Source organism: Rhinatrema bivittatum, chromosome 5 (genome assembly GCF_901001135.1).
Source record: "Rhinatrema bivittatum chromosome 5, aRhiBiv1.1, whole genome shotgun sequence".
NCBI lineage: Eukaryota > Metazoa > Chordata > Amphibia > Gymnophiona > Rhinatrematidae > Rhinatrema > Rhinatrema bivittatum.
This window is the reverse complement of record NC_042619.1, coordinates 281,170,267-281,185,197: the sequence shown is the minus strand read 5'-3', so window position 1 is coordinate 281,185,197 and position 14,931 is coordinate 281,170,267.

Here is a 14,931-nt window from a genome sequence, read left to right as displayed (position 1 = left end):
TCCGAATGGGAGAACACAACTCTATGGGAATGCCGCCGAAGCGGGTACTTACCATCCGACGTGGATCGCCGCAAGACGAGCCGGTGAAGATTGTTGACTCCGACGGTCTCCGGAGTCCTCGAGGGTAAGGCCGGGGACGTAAACGTCCATCTCGCTCTGAAACCCGGTATGGTGGCACAGGTACAGAGGAGACAGGCCAGGCGTGAGTGGCGTTTAGACTGCTAAGTGTAACAGATGGCCATAGTCCCACACCACTTGACGGTGGGGCACGCCAGGAACAGAGGAGCCCTAACGGAACTCATGTTCCCTTCCCTCGTCCCAGCGGCTCGATGTGTCGTGACGCCAATGCAGAAGCTGTCGGACCTGGATCCGGAAGTTCTGGATCACCAAGGACTGCCAAAACTGTAGGAACAGTGCTGATGGCAGTGGTGATGTCGCTCTCCCCGAGCGTTGTCCAGCCTGGAGAAGGATGGCACCGATGTGCTGGATGGCGTCAGCGGCGGACGATCACGATGTCGGCGATGATGGGTGCCACGGTGCTCGGCCCGGTCTTTCCCCAGCGCCGAGATGGAAGCCCTCGTCGTCCTGGAAGGCGATCGATGACGAACTGTCAGCACGCCTGCTCTGCTCCTGACACAATGGAGTGTCTTAAGCTAATACGGGGCTTAAAAAAGAACCCAAAGCGTGGAGCAATGTGAGGAGGCGAGGGTATTATGTGGCGGTGCTATGTCAGTATTGACGATATTGAAGGCAACCTAAGGGGCTTCGAGGATATCATCAAAATGGGTATGAAAAATCGTCGATGACTGGCCAGGAGAATGATGACAGTGACGGGCACTGACAGCAGTGGCATAGGTATCTTTGAAACGATGTGGAATCGAATAATCGAAAAACATTGCCGTTATTGAAAAAGATACCGGCATCGACTGAGTCGAAGTCGAATCAATAGGGCGTCAAGGACACCGAAGGAAAACGGAGGTGTCGAGGGCATCGATGCATGGAGGCGGGCATTTATGCCGTTTGTGGCATGGCCACGGGCATCAACTATAGGGCCACAGACGTTGACGGTATCGATTTGGACAGACTCAGATTTCCAAGTGTACATGGCATCGGTGCCCCAGACACGTGTGTCGGTGGCATCGATATGGACACGTATGGAATCGATGGCATGGATCTCCCAGTCGATGAATTCCATCCCGGCATCAACGCCAGTCCTGGAATCGGCATGGGCATCGATGCCAGCCATAAGGCTGGCATTGGCATCAACGCCCATCCACGGAATCGAGCCGGCATGGATACCCACCGATGGGACCCACCTGGGCATCGAATTTCACCGATGGGAGCAGCCTGGCATCGACTGCCCTCGATGGATGCATTCTAACATAGATGCCCATGGATGAAACACCTGGGCATCGGTGTCCATCGATGCAAAAGGACCTGGCACCAATGCCATCGACGGACGGCCATCCGGCACCAATGCCATCGACGGACAAGCCATCCGGCACCGATGTCCATCGATGGGGACCATCCGGCACCGATGTCCACTGATGGGGACCATCCAGCATCGATGCCCACCGACGAATCGATGTGGCACCGATGCCCACCGATGGAAAAGGGCTGGACATCGGTGGGGAGGATGGGGCATCGATGGCATCCCCAAAAGGGGGGGTGGCATCGATGAAGTGACCCTGGGATCGTTAAAAAGTGTCTCGGGCAGCGGGGGCGGCGACCCGAGTATGCATGGCAGTGACTAACAGCGTGTGCGTCAATGGCATGCATCCGGGTAGGGACGGCACCGAGGAAGCCCAAGGAAAAAAACAGTGCGTAGGAGGAAAAAGCCTGGTAGCACTGAAAAGCAAAAAACATGGATAAAGGCATCAGGGCACCGTGGGGGGAGGGGCGCTGATGACATATAAAAGCCCAGGGCGGTTTAGGAGGGTCCCGGTGTAGCGATAGGGTATCGACTGCGTGAGGGTACCAGGGAACGAAGGACTTGAAGCTACAGAGGTCCTAAAGTTAAGGAAAAAATCCCTACCCCACTAGCATAAGCAAGCAGAGTGTCACAGAGATACTCGCAAGCTGTTTAAAGCTAACTGAAAAATGGGGGAAGGGAAGGCTTCAGTCAGTTAACAGCCTTAAGATAGTGACAGGAACCGACCGAAAAATAAGAATTAGTACTCACCGAGCGTCGTAAAAACGTACGCGGAGGGAGACCTGTGCAGGGAAAAGTGTTTTTTGAAGTGAAAAGTTAAGTGTTTCCATGAGGTAATTAGTTAAAAAATCCTCACAGAGCTCCAACCGCTATGCTGACTGCAGAGCGGAAAAAAGAAGACTGAGGGAGACACCTGTGGCTCACAGGGATAATTGCAGGCTGGGCATGCTCAGTGCACCCAGTGTGCCAGTGTCAGTCAAAGCTTGTTGAAACTTTGACAGAAAAGTTTTCCGTACAGGGCTCCATCCTCGATGTCACCCATTTGTGAGGACTACCATCCTGCTTGTCCTGTGAGAAAGTTAATTTATGTGGGGAAAAAGAGAGCCTTCTATGCCAAGGGCAGAGATGACATCTAGTGTGTGTGTGTGTGTGTGTGTGTGTGTGTGTGTGTGTGTTACCATGGCTCTATGGGAAATGCATCCTTACAAAGGAGGCTGGTGTGTGTGTGTGTGTGTGTGTTACCATGGCTCTATGGGAAATGTATCCTTATAAAGGAGGCTGGATTCACTGGATGAGTGTTTAAAACAAAAGAGAGTGCCTAAAATTGGCGTGGAAGTACATTTAGAGCCTCCAGATTTATCCTAGTCAGGATTTTAGGGTTTTCTATCTCTATGAATGTGTCCCTGAAGGCAGGGACTGGGAACATGCTTATCCTCCATAGGAAGGGCTGGGATCACCTAACAGTGACTACATCCACTATCATATACCTGAGGTCCACAGTGGATCCCAAAGTCCAACCTGGCAGTGTCCTATTTTCCAGCAGTGGAAACTCCATTAGGGGTGTCCTGATTACTTGCTCTGCTTCTATCCCTTTCACTACTCTTCAAAAGATAGGGCAGTGTCTCCGTGTCTGTGCTAGTCTGGGACTTAACATGTAGAGCACACTGAAACTGCTCCTTCTCCATTGAAATCCAAATACACTACCAATATGAAATCTGGATTAACCCCTCCTTCTAGCTCACAGACTCCCAAATCCAGTCCATTACAGGAGAAGTGTGGTACAGAATGATAAGCCCTTTATAGCTCTGTACCCAAGAGCTAGGAACTAGGGCCATCTTGTGGAGACCACTGGGGATATTATCCTAAGGAAAAACCACATAGCATGACATTGTTTGACATTTATCTATTTCATTTAGTAGGGGATCCTGCTGATGAACGTGAGGGTCCTGTACCTAGAGAGCCACAAAGGCCATACCACTGCTTGCAAATCATGCATGACACCTCGGATGAAGAGAGTGAGGGTGAGGGAGCCTCAGAGATGCAGCGACGGTCCATGATGGTGGAGGAGGAGGATGACCAGCAGGAGGAGGAGCAGCTGGAGGAAAAGGAGCAGAAAGACCCAAGGGCTGATCTCCCAGAAGGTGGCCCACAGGACAGCAGTTCATCTGCCAAGGGTCAATGTCCTCAAGATGAAATGATGGCAAGCAAAGCAGCAGCCACTTGGAGAGATACGTGGCTTTCAGGATGTGGTGATGTAGGAAGCACAGGGCCTCCATGACACCATTTGTGTTGGGAATCACGGCCGCGAACCACCGCAGCCGGGTCCCCCTACCTTAACCAGCAGGCTCCGGCCTCTGTCTTCCTCTGCGGTCCTGCCGGGCAGGCCGCGCCAGGCCTCTGCTGCAGCGTTCTCCCCACGAGGGAGATGCCGCCGACTCCTTCCGGGGCTCCTTCCCCTTAGGCACACGCGGCCTAGCTGGGGATTTAAAGGGGCCTTGGCGAGAAACCTCGGCCCGGCCCCCAATGCTGACCTCACTGGCTGGGGCTATTTAAGCCCATGTCCTGCTTCTGTTTCTTGCCTTGGCAACAGGTCAGCTCAAGAGAGTAGCTAATTGCTTGTTCCTACGTTCCAGTCTCTGTTCCTATGTTCCTGCTTGTTCCTGCCTCCGTTCCTGTGTTCCAGCTTGTTCCAGTGCCTTTTCCCGTGATCCTGTGTTCCTGCTCCTGTGATTCCGCTCCTCCTCCAGTCCCTGTCTTCGCTTGTCTCCTCGGCTCTGACTTCAGCTTGGTATCCTGATTCTCCTGTCTTCTGCCCATCCTGACCTCTGGCGTGTTCTCTGGTTCCTGCTTGTCTTCTGCCTATCCCGACTTCTGGCCTGGTTTACCGTGTTGCACCACTGCTGCCCGCCTTGACACCTGGACTGTCTCTGTTCTTCTGGATCTCCGCCAGCCTCGACCTGGACCATCTACTGGACTCTCCTTGCCGGGAGACCTTTGCCTAAGTTCTGCCGGCCTTGGCACCCAAGAGTTTAACCTGCGGGGAACGAGGGCTGGTATAGGTGAAACTCCAGTCTGGTCTCCTGGTCCTGCACTGCCTCCCGGCTATGAAAGTCACTAGTGGGCCTTCCCTCGGTGGATCCATCTGCTCTCAAGCCGGCTCAAGGGTCCACAGTTCCAACAATTTGGGAGGAAGCGCAGGGTTTTCAGCAGGGGTATGGGCCCTTTGCTGGGCAACAGAGGATCAAACTGCATTGTGGAGGGAGATGCTGCAGAGGATGCTCTTCTTCCAACCACAGCCACCAGAAGTTACATGGCATTTCATGGGGCCCTTGATGTAGTACCCTCCATCTTACGTTGCACCTTATGCATGGATGGGGCATGCCATGCTGAAGGTCCCCCCATGTGCCAGCCACTTGCACCAGCTTATGCCTGGATGCCACTTTACCAGGTACAAGGTATGCCAGCACCACCACTGCCTGCATCACCCATCATGCTGACACCACTAGCACCACAGTCAATGCTGCCTCCAGCTCAACCTTCCTGCAGCCATGAGCTTGAACTACCACAAGCTCTTTTGCCCTCAGAGCAGCATGAGCAGTGACAGTACTCCACCATGCTGGAGCTCCCAGTTACGCCAGGCCTAAGCCCTGTGAGCTTCCTGAAGCAAGAAAAACAGGCCGGCCAAGGAAGCCATAGTTTCTTTTGTTATCATTTATTTTGGTGCACTTTTTTTGCAAATAAATTCATTCATCCATTTCATTCATTCATCATTTCAACCATCTAATCAAACCGACTTTCAACTGAACTCCCAATTGCTTACCCCATAATTCACCCCTCTTCCTCTTTTCATACTTCCCCTCCCCCTCTATCCTAATATTATCTCATTCTGGACTCAATATCCACTTCGCTAATACTGTTTAATGCTTCAAATGTCTCTATACTACTACACATTTGTTAAGAATCTGTTTACTGCTCTTACTAATGCTCAGTTACAATATATTGTACACTTTTGTAAACCGTTATGATGGCTCAACCGAATAACGGTATATAAAACTCATCAAATAAATAAATAAATAAATAAATTCACCTTCTGAAATGTCTTTGTATCAAAGTGCTCCTTTGTTGTATAGCGTACCTTTGACTCATGCAATGTATCTCCTGCAATTGTGCTTCAGTCAATTCCTCTTCCTCCTCTTCAACCTCTTTATCCTGATTCTCTTGCTGTTCATCCGGAGGAGGTGTATATCTGTTTTGCGCAAGGTTATGTAGCATATAGCAGGCTAGAAAGATCTCATAGACTTTAAGTGGCCTGTAAAGAAGACAACTTCCTGATCTGTCCAGACAGCGGAAATATGTTTTAAGAAAGCCAAAGGTTTGTTTGATGACAGCCCTGGTCTTGCAGTGTGCCCTGTTATAGCGACACTCGGTTGCAGTCCCTGGGGTAGCTATGGGGATCATGAGCCAGATTTTGAGTGGATATCCTCTGACACCTGCAGGGGAAAAGCCACAGTAAAACTGGTTTAGATCTACCTTTTGGCTTTGAGAGAGGGTCAGTTTATAGGACTAGTTTAGAGCAGGCCTGCAGTGCAAAAACTCAGTCAACTTAAATATAAGGGAGACAATAGGAAGCTATAAAATTGGTATATGGTAGAAGTGATTGGTGCCTTCCTACCTAGAAGCCATCATCCAGTGATGTGTCCTTGCTGGAAGTGGTCATGAATTCTTAATTGCAAAAGAATGTAGGCATCAAGAGTGGATCCTGGAAACTGGCACACGATGTTCATGATGATGCTCTTGGAGTTGCAGACCACTTGCATGTTTAGGGAGTGGAAGATCTTGTGTTTGCAGTAGGTGGTCTCATTTTCTCCTGGTGTCTTTGTGAGGATGTGACTGCAATCGATAGCTCCCAAGACAGAAGGGAAATGTGCAAGTTGATAGAAATAAGTCATGATTTGGTGTTGTTCCTGTCTTCTGCAAGGGAACAATATAAACTGTTGCATCTACCTGAGTAAGGCAGCCAGGACCTGCTCTATACACTTAGAGATAGCAGACTGAATGATTCCAGATCTGACCCCTACAGGAATCTGTAAGATGCCGGTAGTGAAAAAGGCCAGGGAAGGAGTGATCTGGGCATGTACTGGCAAGGCAAGGCTCCTGCTCTAACTGTTGGAATAGGTACTGTATGGTTTCCTTGTTGAATATGAATCTGTGCATGACTTCTTCCTCTCAGAGATCCAGAAACTGTCTCATAAACCTGGAAACTCTGTGTAAGGGGTACCTGCTCCTCCTGCTCATTCTCCTCTTCCTCCTCCTCTCTCTTTCTCTTCTCAGCTGTATTATTTGCGTACCCATGCATCTATTATAATCATAATCTTGAAAAGGGACTCCCAAGAATGAGTATCCCTCCTCAGTAGCTGTAGGTACAACACATTCTCCTAATCTCCTTTGTAGACCCCCTGTTCCTGTGTTGTCCCTATTTTTGTTAGCACCACTCTATACCTGAATATCTGATTACATCAGCAATACCCTTTTAATCCATGAGTCAATACATGCAACACAGGTGGTATGTCCTTATATACCTCCTTCTGCCTCTCCAGTAGGTCCCAGTCTGTCCCTGATTCACTCCCTCCCACCCTCTGTTGGTATTTTAGGATGGTTGTGGGTGGATCCTTGGGCCGGTGGCAGATGACCACGCCCCCGGGAAAGATCCTGAGAGGGACCTCCGGTTAGGCTCAGAATTTGGAGACAGACACACACTATTCTTTTATTAAACAATATATTGAACCACCAGAGGTGGCAGTAGTGAGCTGGAAGCGCCTGGCTGGGCTGTAGTCCCTCAGATACTGGAACAGCGATCCCAGGATGGCTGAGCTGGAGAGAAACTAGATATAGTGAGTAGGCAGGGTATGCAGAGTTCATATACTGATCCTTGATGGTAACATTCACACAGTAGTCTCATAAAGCAGCCCAGGAGCTGGAATGACTAGGCCCTCGAGGAGCGAGTACCTGGTTCCAGGGAAAGCTCTGAGAGAGCGATAGTAACTCACTGATGATTGAAGGCAGCGACTTCCTGGCAGAAGGTAGTCCAGAGACAAGTCCGGGAACAAGAGCCCTTGAGGAGCGAGTGCCGGTTCCTAAATGCAATCTGAAAAAGTAAAAGAGAGCAAGGCCCCCGAGGAGCGGGTACCTCTGGTAAGTCCGAGGAGGCAGAGTAGCTTAGGTAGAGTAACAAAGGTACCATCACCATAACCCTTGCTAACTCGATTAGTTAGCGAATTCAGAGACCTTATATATCCGGTGCGGATTACGTCACCTCAGGGGGACGCCCCTGAGGTTCGAGCCACTGCTGGTACATCAGTCGGGGCCACACCATGCACGCGCCCTTAGGCTTCTGGGAATTATGGCGGAGTGCAGCGTCGAGCCGGTCCAGGGACGCCGAAAAAGGACGGCAGCATGACGCCGTGGCAGCCAACCATCTACTAAGCGGAGAGGGAGTCGCCAAGGAGGTAAGGTGGGCGGAGTGGAGACGTCGAGCAGCGACGGTCGCAACACCCTCTGACCTGTTTCTGTGTTCACTCACTCAGAGAGACCAGCCCATTCAAAGAAAACACGAGAGCAAAAATGAAAGTGGGCACTACTTTGCATAAATAGGCAGTAGCAAATGTACGCATATGTATGTGCTTAAACACACCACCTCATAAGCGAGCGGCCCTTATTATATACATCATTCGCGCATATAAGTAAGGGCTGCCCCAACACACCTATTTTTTATGCGCGCATAGTTGTGCATGGATGGCTACATGCACGCACAAATGCTGCATATGTAAAATACTGTCCTCATACGCCTGGCACACATCTGCGCATATTGCTACGATTTCACGCATGCGAGGCTTTTAAAATCTACCAGTAAGGAAGCATGAGAGCAAGTACACTAAGGTCTTGATTTTCAAAATCATTTACATGCTTAAAAATGTGTTTTGCTCGTGTAAATGCACTTTACCTATGTAAATTGGCTTTTTAAAATTGCTACAATAGTAGTTACATTTACATGTATAAATTCTTTTGAAAATTACCCCTCATTGTTAATTGAATGTATCAGTTCATTCTCAAGCTTCTGTTCTCATTTCTAAAACACACTGGGTGCCATACTGCTCTATAAATTTCAGCAAGAAATTCTAAAGTTAATCATTATTACAAATTAGTAGGGGTGTACATTCGTTTTCGACGTATTGGCAATCTGCAATGTATATGTCCCTATTCGTTATATTCTTGGGGAAGCGAAACATATCGTGACTCCCCACGAATATAACTTATCATCCGTTTCATCTGGCGCACGGCGCGCGTGCGCGCTTTTCTTCGCCACCATTTGCAATCAGAGGACGTCATTTCGGTGTATCCACTATCCAGAGCCAAAAACCAGTCCTTTCCTGTGAGTCATCGGTGACTCACAGGAAAGGGTCGGACAGGTTGGCACGGATACCGGAATGCAGTGTATCAGCGATAACATTTTGTGACCTAGCACTATATATACTTAAGCACGCGGCATGCCACGCACTTTCTTTGCAGGGGTGGTGTGGGGAGGTGGTCTCTGTGGAAGCAGGCTGCACTCAGAGCTAGTCTAAGTTCAGAAATCTCTACTGAATTGCTAGCTAAGATAGTTAGTAGGGAAAAAAAGCTATTTATTCTTTATTTGGCTGCAGTGTTGTGCCAGCTAGCCCTGTTTCTTTTTTAAGCAGTTTATTTAGGTGATCTGAGACGGTCTCTCTGTGCCAGGGAAAGAAGCTGCTAGCAATGCCATTTTGTTTCATTCATCCTCTGGGCTAGGCTACAAGCAAGCACCATTTGGGTGTTGTGGCTGGGAGAAATATATTCAATTTTGCTAGAATTTCCATTGGAAAATATATTTAATCGATTTTCCTATTGTGCCAACAATTCCAGCTTTCTTAAACTGAGTTTGTTTAATTCAACTCACTCAGTCTCTCTGTGCAATGGGCTTCAGTGGGTAGGCAGTTTAGCAGACTGAACTTTATTATTGGGACAGTCTGTGCAGTGAAATCCCCAATCTGCCTCTTTTGTGCTTACAAGCAAGTTGCGTGTGTGTGCACACCACACACGTTACATTAGTGCATAGCAAGGCACTGTGATAGTGGGCAGTGGGTAGTTTAACAGACTGAACTTTATTATTGGGACAGTCTGTGCAGTGATATCCCCAGTCTGCCTCTTTTGTGCTTACAAGCAAGTTGCGTGTGTGTGCACACCACACACGTTATATTAGTGCATAGCAAGGCACTGTGACAGCTGGCAGTGGGTAGTTTAACAGACTGAACTTTATTATTGGGACAGTTTGTGCAGTGAAATCCCCAGTCTGCCTCTTTTGGCCTACAAGCAAGTTGTGTGTGTGTGCACACCACACACGTTCCATTAGTGCATAGCAAGGCACTGTGACAGCTGGCAGTGGGTAGTTTAACAGATTGAACTTTATTATTGGGACAGTCTGTGCAGTGAAATCCCCAGTCTGCCTCTTTTGTGCTTACATGCAAGCTGTGTGTGTGTGTGCACACCACACACGTTACATTAGTGCATAGCAAGGCACTGTGACAGTGGGCAGCCAGTAGGCACCAGGCAGTGACATTAAATCCATAATGTCAGGGAAAGCTAGATGTAGTCGAGTGATTGGGACTGGCAGAGGAGGCACTTCAAAAGGCAACAGTGCCACTCCCCCATTAAAGTTAAAAAGGGACCTGTCGCAATCTAAACTCTTTGGAGGGGCAGGCAGTTCCATCCAGAAAAAAATGAAATCTGACCATGATGCATCGCCATTGCCACCACTGGTTTCTGACCCTGTAGTTTTGAGGTGAGGGAAGGGGAGGCTGAGTCATGCCAGACAAAATGTTGACACCCAAAAGCAGCAGGGGGACAGAAGTCTCGACTAACACTTAGCATTGACAATGTAGCGCAGTCACTGTTTGCTTCTGATTCAGATGAAGAATCATCTTGTGTGGGATTCTCATCAGAAACGGAAGAAGTAATAGCTGACGAAACTTTAGGAGGATCAGTTAGTCCTGTCTTAGCCTCCACTTCAATGCAGCAGGGGAGAGATGAAACTGATGAGGAGGAGGAGGAAGAGCAGTCAGCGCAGGCACAGAGGGTGACTGAGGCCCCTGGCATTGCTTCTCAGGGTGCACCCACTACTTCAGCTCCAGTGCCAGCATCCACCCCCAAGGCTTTAGAGAAGGGAGGATCACGAAAGATAGCTGTGATCTGGAGCCACTTTAAAGTGATGGATGACCCGCGTTTTGCTCGGTGTAATTACTGTGGCAGGGATATTAGCAGAGGCAAGCAAATGGGACATCTATCTAATTTTGGCATGACTCATCATATGAAGAGGCAACACCCAACAAGAGTACTGCCATCTGGGAATGGTGGCAGTACCAGTCATGGGACCCCTTCCAAGCAGCGTAAAGTGGTTCAAAAGCAGCAGAGTCAGCCCACACCCTCATCCCCTTCTAGCAGTCAGGTGGCAGGCCAGCAACCCCCTGACATTTATTTATTTATTTATTTAACATTTTTCTATACCGAACTTCATGACAAGCTTCATATCAGGCCGGTTTACATCAAACTTGGGGTTAACTTAACAATAACCATATAACAAGAAGGCCAAGGCGCAGGTACAAATAACAGGGATATTAAACTTGGGGGCTAGAGTAGCCAGGAAATTCAGGACAGAAAGAACTGAAGAATGAACAAGAATGAATGAACAATGGTTAGGTCTGACATTTAGTCTGGAGGGCTATGTGAAAGCAGAATTGTTGCTCTGTTAGGCTTCGGGGAAGGCTTGGACGAAAAGCCAAGTCTTGAGTTTCTTTCTGAATGTAATCAGGCAGGGTTCCAGTCTTAGATCATACGGCAGGTTGTTCCAGATGCTGGGGCCAGCTGTGGAGAATGTTCTTTCTCTTGTGGAGGTTAGGTGGGTGGATTTATTTGGGGGAACTTGAAGGGTTCCTTTGTGTGCCGCTCTGATGGGTCTTGTAGATGTGTATGGTTTGAGAGGGAACTGAAGGTCTAGAGGAAGTTGGTTGTGTATGGATTTGTGGCAGAAGTGACAACCCACCATGGAGGAAATGGAGTGGAGTGCGGTAATGCTATCCCGGGGTAGGAGGCAGGCAGCCTCAAAAGTTGTAACAAGGAACATTGGGGAAATGATTGCGGTTGATGACCAACCCTTGCAGTTAGTGGAGAATGTGGGTTTCAAGCGTTTTCTGAAGGTCGTAGTTCCAAATTACAAAGTCCCCTCCAGAACCACATTTAGCCTGTACAAGCAGTGTCGCAGTCGCATGCAAGCGCTGCTAGCTAAGGCAGAGGGGAGAGTGCATTTCACCTGCGATATTTGAACCGCCATGAATGCTGCACACTCTTACCTCTCCCTGACAGCACACTGGTGGGACCTGGCTGAGGCAGGGGCAAGCAGCAGCTCTATTACTGAACAAGTATCAGGGTGAAGGTGGGCTTTACTGCACACCCACCTGACGGACCAGACCCATACCGCAGCCAATATGCTAGCATGCATCAGACAGATGCTAGAGGGCTGGCAACTATACCAGTGAGACAGGAATCCTCAGGCAGGGTTCTTTGTCACAGACAATGGTGCAAACATGGTTAAGGCAATAAATGACGGGCACTTTAAGAACATCCAATGTTTTGCACACACTCTGCACCTGGTAGTGAAGTCAGCTCTGGGCTTGGAGTTCAATGACAAAGAGAATGAATACCTGCATAGGTTAATACAGAAGTGTAGGAACATAGCAGCGCACTTCCACAGAAGTGTGAAGGCGGGCAGGTTCTCCAACAAAAGCAGACTGATTTGGACATGCCTCACAAGCGTCTCATTCAAGACACTGCCACCCGGGGGAATTCCACCTTTATGATGCTGGAGGTTAGTGGAGCTGCAGACACCCCTTCATGAACTTTCTGGTACAATGGACATAGGTGTGCAGAATCTCCTAGGACATCATGATTGGTTAGTGTTAAATAAATGACCGAAAGGAACGTATGTTTGAGAGAACCACTCTGAGTTTTATTCTACAACATCATCTTCATTCTACATTATCATATACTGTGTACAAACAAATATAATGTATACACAGGAAGCAAAAAATATACTTACATAACAGACGTAGCACAGCACTGGCTATTTTGCTTAGCTTCACTATATACCAGCTCTGCTTTATATAGGTTAAAAAAACTACAGATGTCAGCATGGCATCTGGGTTCTGCTTTCATGTTTCACACCATAAGTTTTATGGTCTGTGTGTTTTGTCTCCCCTTATCTCTCTGTCTCTTTCCCACAGACTATTTGCTCGTGCCCTCGGTGATATCTCTTTGCCCCATCCTGTGGCTTATTTATTGCTTCTCCGGTGTCTGTGAGTTCCTGCAAAAACAGTGTTATGGCTTTCTTCCTCCACATCTGGCATTCAAGGCCTCTGACTTGTTTTTCTGGTATTTTTCATTAGCAGAAATACCAGTAGTATATTCAGCACTGATGGAGAGGCCTCAGTAATAGAGGAGAGGCCGGGGTTTGAACCCAGGTATAATCAACAAATCCTCCCTTGAGCCAGAAATGTCTGGCTCACACTATTATTCCATTCCTCACACGGGGCACCAATTTGTTAAATAAATGACCGAAAGGAACGTATGTTTGAGAGAACCACTCTGAGTTTTATTCTACAACATCATCTTCATTCTACATTATCATATACTGTGTACAAACAAATATAATGTATACACAGGAAGCAAAAAATATACTTACATAACAGACGTAGCACAGCGCTGGCTATTTTGCTTAGCTTCACTATATACCAGCTCTGCTTTATATAGGTTAAAAAAACTATAGATGTAAGCATGGCATCTGGGTTCTGCTTTCATGTTTCACACCATAAGTTTTATGGTCTGTGTGTTTTGTCTCCCCTTATCTCTCTGTCTCTTTCCCACAGACTATTTGCTCGTGCCCTCGGTGATATCTCTTTGCCCCATCCTGTGGCTTATTTATTGCTTCTCCGGTGTCTGTGAGTTCCTGCAAAAACAGTGTTATGGCTTTCTTCCTCCACATCTGGCATTCAAGGCCTCTGACTTGTTTTTCTGGTATTTTTCATTAGCAGAAATACCAGTAGTATATTCAGCACTGATGGAGAGGCCTCAGTAATAGAGGAGAGGCCGGGGTTTGAACCCAGGTATAATCAACATTAGTCATGAGTCAGCTGGTAAAAATCCTGCAGCCCTTCTGAGTTCCACCTTTATGATGCTGGAGAGGTTAGTGGAGCTGCAGACACCCCTTCATGAACTTTCTGGTACAATGGACATAGATGTGCAGAATCTCCTAGGACATCATGATTGGTTAGTCATGAGTCAGCTGGTAAAAATCCTGCAGCACTTCTGAGTTCCAGAAGTGCCACCTTGGCTGACATCATCCCTATAGTTAATTTCCTAGATGAACATTTGGAGGCCTTTAAACAGGAAGAGAGAATGACAGTTGAGGTACTGCATTGTCTGGACATTTTGCAGCAGCAGGTAGAAGAGAGATTAAGGCCTTTAACTGAACAGAACCCATACATGCTTGCCACAGTCTGTGATCCCCATGTGAAAGAGAAACTCGCCCTACAGTACGATTGTCTCTTATTGGTGAAGGACCTGCTGTTAGCAAAAGTCCGTGAACAGGAGCGCCATAGGCAGAGACAGATTAGGCGTGAAGCAGAGGTGGAAACAGCGGGCACTTCAGAGAGTTGTGCTGCTAGCCCAAGCAGGAGCAGCAATCTGTCAGCGACAGCTACTCCCTCCTCCTCCTCCGAACGCCATAGGCATGTTGCCCATAAAGATTCATCTGTTGTGTGACGGGCGAGAAAGAAAGCAGCTGGCATGAGTGACTCTCAGCCCACCCAAGCACATGAGACACCAGCATAGCTGTCAGTGACACGGTATCTCTCAGAACCGACAGAGAACATGCAGACAGATCCGTTGGCATATTGGGCACACAAGTTCACTGTCTGGCCACACCTAGCCAAAGTGGCTCAGCGATATCTGTCATGTCCACCAACCGATGTGGACATGACATGTCTTTTCAATGACAGGGGATATCATGAGCCCTCACCGCTCAAGGCTGGCTCCAGAGTTGATGGAAATGCTAGTGTTTTTGAAAGTAAACCTGCCTTTGCTTGGGTTTCCAAATTTTCCCTGTGAATGGCAGGATGAATAAAAGCAATTGAAAGCCTTGCAGCAGCTCCAACTGCCTCCTATGCTCCAGATAATATAAGCACTGCAGCACATGTACCTGACCTGAAACACTGTCCCTGACCTTCCACTGTCCAGGCGGTACATCCCTAAAAGGGCCTGACCTGAAACGCTGTGCCTGACCATCCACTGTCCAGGCCATATGTCCCTACAATGGCCTCACCTCAAACGCTGTGCTTGTCCATCCACTGTCCAGGCCTTATGTCCCTACAAGGGTT